The sequence below is a fragment of the Capsicum annuum genome, chromosome 5 (genome assembly GCF_002878395.1).
Source record: "Capsicum annuum cultivar UCD-10X-F1 chromosome 5, UCD10Xv1.1, whole genome shotgun sequence".
NCBI classification, from domain to species: Eukaryota; Viridiplantae; Streptophyta; class Magnoliopsida; order Solanales; family Solanaceae; genus Capsicum; species Capsicum annuum.
Window position 1 is genome coordinate 34,401,991 of NC_061115.1, and position 5,792 is coordinate 34,407,782.

The window sequence follows — 5,792 nt, forward strand, 5'->3', positions numbered from 1 at the left end:
ATAGTAAATGAACACAAATTATGAAGTTTAACTACATGATTTTTTTCAAGTGAATGTTCAACTAACACTATATATATATATATATATATATATATACTAACATAAAAGCAAAATAATCACGATGAAACAACATTTAAAAGTTCTTGTAAATACGTATTTGAAAGTTTAATATTTACCTTTGTACCGTCAAACATATTATTCAAAGTCTGAATAACATTAGGACTGAAGTGTTGTCCCGATTTGTCTAAACCAACATCATCAACATTTTGTTGTTCATCTTTTTTATCAGCAAACTGTTCACGATGAAACAACATTTAAAAGTTCTTGTAAATACGTATTTGAAAGTTTAATATTTACCTTTGTACCGTCAAACATATTATTCAAAGTCTGAATAACATTAGGACTGAAGTGTTGTCCCGATTTGTCTAAACCAACATCATCAACATTTTGTTGTTCATCTTTTTTATCAGCAAACTGTTCCTACAAGTATATAACGTGTTATTTGGCAAATGTGTTGTATTTATATAATTCAATCCACTAAGAATACATATTAAAAATTAGATAAGTTTGTTAAAGAATATTGTAATAATAAAAATTTTACCTTGCTTTCTTCAATTGCTTTGAGCATCAGATTGAACTTTTTTTCACTAGTCTACGAATTTCTTTAAACTCTCGACGAGCCTGTTTTAATACAAAATCAATAAATAAAATTTTAATAATATAAAACAAGTATTTGACAAAAAAACTTACGTCATCATGGAATGTATCAAAAACTTTCTTAGAATTGAAGGCTTCTTCCTCTACAGAACTCTCTAGCTTTGACATGGCTTCTTCCTCTACAAGACACTTTACCTTTGACTGTTCCAAAAGAAAAATAACCCTAGCTATTTGCTTCACTTTCTTCTTTTTTGAAGGATTTGCCTGTCATTTTTGAATTGACTTGAAAACTGGTTTCTTCACTCCAGCAACCTTTGCAGCAAGAGGAAGTGGTGTCCTCTTTTCGGTAAGCTCGTTAACAATATTGTGTGACTTTTTTCTTAACAATTTCTTCACTGCTGGGGTTGATAAATCAATCTTTTAAGTTTTTTTGCATGTTCATTGATCTGTTTTGGTGGTGGATCCTGGAAGTCATCATCCGAATCAACTGAACGTTCATCTTCAAGTATATCCTTCTTTGGTAGTTGAAACTTTGTCAATTCCCTTTGAGTTGGCTCTGTGTTCTTAAATACAACCTATTAATATAAATAAACGATGTTAAAGTATCTGTTAAACAATCATAAATCTACTGTATATATGTAGACTTTAAAATACATATTAATACATATGTATTTATTAACAACAAACCTTGTCATCGTCATTAAACATAGCATCCATCAGATACTCAAAACGTGGCCAAGGTGCATTTGTCTTCCAATTTAATAATCAGGGAATCCGATTATCAACCTTCGATGCAATCTTTCATGGGACATTTGAACAAAACTCTTAAAGCCATACTTGAATAGCCAGTGGCATTTCCTGCATCAAATAAAATTTTTCACCAGTTGTTCAAACTTCTCGCTAGATCCTCAAATGATAAAGTACCCCATAAAAAATCCTTATATCTTCCACTTTCGACCAAATTAAAATGAAGTCGGGGTATAACCACAGTATCAACATTAGATAACACAAAAGAATGCAGAAAATACAGAATGACAAACTTCTCAATATCCTTATCCTTCTCCCCCCAAACTTTCTCCGTGAATGCTAGAAATAGTTTTCTTTTCTGTATAAATTCTGCACCATTAAAATACTTCTCAACAATCCCGTTTGATACATCCTCATCAAAAATAAAGTCGTGCCTATTAGAGACAGAATTCAATCCAGTAACGATAGCAAATTTCCTAGGAGTAAAATTAAGAGAGGTACCATTAGCCTGAATGACTATCGCATAAGAAGAACTATCCTTGAGAAAATGGTCAAAAGCCTCCCAACCTTTACCCCAAATTCCAACTACACACTTATACTTTGCGGGGGTCCTACGATCCCCTGAACTATTTTAAAGTGGAATTATAACCCCCCAAAACCTGCCAACCAGTCATTTTGGATACGGAGTGATGCAGGCACCAAGAATATTTTGACACATTTTTTTTTGTTTAAAATTAATTTTTATTTACTTTCTTTATCATTTTTATCACTTTTTATCATTTTTCATCATTTTTTCACCATTATTTTTTCACCATTACTTTTCATCTCTTTTTCTTTTCAAACTTTATTATTCCTACTTCTATGCAAATAATTTTTCGATGACCTTGAAGTGAAAAATAATGAACAATACCGAATTTAAAATTTCCAACAATCTTGAAGTTGAAAATAATAAACAACATCGAATTTGAAAATTTTCGACAACCTTGAAGTAGAAAACAATGACCATATAATTATTAAATTTCTGACGATCTTAAATTCAGAAACAACGAACAATATCAATTTCAAAATTTTCAATGACCTTGAAGCTGGAAACAATGAAAAATACAGAATTTAAAATTTTTGATGACCTTAAAGTCGGAAACAATAGAGAATTTTGAAATTTTTGACGACCTTGAATTCGGAAATAATGGACAATATTCATTTTAAATTTACGACGACCTTGAAGTCGGAAATAATGGACAGTATAGATTTTGAAATTTTCGATGATCTTGAAGTCGGAAATGATAACAACATCGAATTTAAATTTTTCGACAATCTTGAAGTGGGAAACAATGAACAATATCAATTTTTAAATTTACGACGATCTTAAATTTGGAAACAAAGAAGAATACCAATTTTAAAATTTCTGACGACCTTGAAGTTAGAAATAATGAACATTACCGAATTTAAAATTTTCAACGACCTTCAAGTCGGAAACAATAGAGTATTTTAAAATTTTCAACGACCTTCAAGTCGGAAACAATGAACAATATCCATTTTAAAATTTACGACGACTTTGAAGTCGTAAATAATAGACAATATCGATTTTAAAATTTCTGACAATCTTGAAGTTAGAAGCAATGAACAATATTCATTTTGAAATTTTCAAAAAATTTGAAGTTGAAACCAATTGATTTTGTGCCTGGAGATGAGAAAAATGATAAATTAATTTTGGATGTCATTGATGAGTCCTTGGATACCATTGTTTGTAAGAAGAAGAAGAAGAAGAAGAAGAAGAAGAAGAAGAAGAAGAAGAAGAAAGAAAGAAAGAAAATGAATAAAGAAAAAGAATAATTAAAAATGAATAAAGAAAATAAAAAAATATTAAAAATAAATTTTTAATAAAAAAAATTGTTCTCATTCTCTTTAAAGAGAGTAAAATACACCCTCTTACCATGTCAGCGTTTAGGGGGGGGTAATAATTTCACTTTAAAATAGTTCAGGGGATCATAAGGCCCCCACAAAGTATAAGTGTGTAGTTGAGATTTCAACTAAAGGTTGAGGGGGTAATACACCATTTTCTCACTATCCTTTATCTCGTGTGACCTAACATATCTGCACAACTGTGCTTGAACTACACAGTGCTTCTTCTTTATGAAATAACCAAAAATGATATTGTCACAAAACTTTTTATACTGTTCCTTGTTTAATACGGCCCGTATACTTTCATCAATATCATTATCACTGTATAAGCACATATGTAGTGCAAATGTTGAAAGTTTTCTTACAATGAATATTTCATCACGCAGCACCTATACAAAGTAAAACTACAACTTCTTAAATTGTAAAAGCAATTCAAAAAACAATCACCTATGTATTTAACCAAAATAATACATATATCATTCATATGTATTTTGAACAAAAAAAAATACAAATTCATCACTAAAACAAAATACATATGATATCTGATATGTATGTATAAAAATAGAAATGTTAAAAATAAATCAGCTCACTACAATCCATAAATACATATCAGCAGAAAATAAAGTACATATTAAAACTAGACCTTATTAAACTGTAAAGAACAACAAACACAACTAAATCAACAAAAAAATACATATAACATGCATATGTATTCTGATCAGAACAAAAATATAAAAATTACATATGAATTATACTAAAAAAAATAGCCAAATAACTCTTCATGAGTAGTTCATATAACAATATATTTTCCATACATGCAACTTATCAAAGTTAAACTATCATCTTCACAAAACAGCTTGCTACAATCCCTAAAAATAAATATCAGCAGAACATAAATACATATTGACTACTTGAAAAAATATATATAATTCTCAACTTTGATAACATCTTTACTTAGAATAGAAAATACTTAATATTAAATAGTAAAAAAAATATTTACAACAAAAAAATGCCTCTTCCTCACTGTCTTCTTCAGATTCATCAGCAGAAGAGTTCTGAACATCGCCATCAACCTTACTTAATTCTTCAACTTCTTTAACTTTTCGTTTCTTCTCGTATTTTTTTTTTTATTTTTTGATCTTTTAGAGAAGGAGTTTTCGTCAACCGTTTCTTTTTCAAAATTTCTGTCATCTTCACCGGGTCGTTGCAAAACTTGGACCTAATCTCCTTCGAACTCCCAGATTTCTTTGACTGTATAGGATTTGAAACAACTTTAACTACATCTTCTTGAGTTAACCCAATACTAAAAGATGATGCATAATTAGACACCAAATTAATATTTCGTATACCACTATTTGTTCGTGATTTTGGTGTGTGTTCAACCATTAAAGCATAAAAACCTTAAAGTCGGATTTTAAGATGTATTATAGTAGAAAAAAAAGAGAAATCACTAATATGCAATAACTGAATCAAATAGTCATCTGAAATAGAGGAAGATAATCCTTATCAAATCGTGCTAAAATTGTGCAAAAGGTAAAAAAGTTTAAAGCGGAAAGTGAGTGTTAATGGCGTAAAAAAAGGGAAAAAATATTTTAAATTATGAAAAGAGAAGAAGAATAGCGTAAAAAGGGGAAAATATGCACGGTAACTTCTCTTAGGCGACTCAATCCGTGCTTTTGTTTGTTCCAATTAGATTGAGTCTCGGAAGGCTATTATATGTTCACTTTTCGAATCGGACAGTGACTTAAAGAGGTCTCGAGTTAGTTTGGTCATTCCCCATTTTGAACTATGTCTTGAGTTTGTTAAACTTGTGTTCCTAAAAATTAAATCAAAGTTTGTCCCTTCTTTAAATTGCTTCTGTTGGAATTGAAAGGCCATCCAAAATATGTAGCCACACTCTTTATTTGTGAAATAAATTGACCTTTCCTCTAATTTTGACAACCTTCTTTTTTCTTCCGCTAATTGAAATAAGAATGCTAAATATTCTAGTCTTAAATCAGTTTCATTTTCTTAAATGTATGCTAGAAGTATATGTTCAACACCTCTATTGTTGTTCGTTCTCCGTCTCTTTTTGTGCTTATCATATGAGTGTTGGGTGCCTTGGGTGCTTTGCTTAAGTTGTGATGCTTATATATGTGTTTTCCTCTTTCAAAGTGTGACAAAGACAACTTTCTCTTGTTGTGAAAAGAAACGCATTTCTTGATCTTAATTCAACAGATTGCGTCACTCTTTCTACCTATCAAATTAGTATTACTTAAATTAGCAAATGTCTATGCATTGTTATATTTGTAGCACCTATACAACTTTCTAGCCTTGAATAATATCTCTGCTAATGGGACTAACGTGTAAGGCAATATATTTTCCATTGTTTCTTCCCTCTATTTTGTCAGTGTTAGTATGAAATTTTTAGCCTCCTATCTATCAACGTCACCACATCGGGGAAATATATTTACACAACGCAAGAATTAGTGATGTTGGCGATAGAA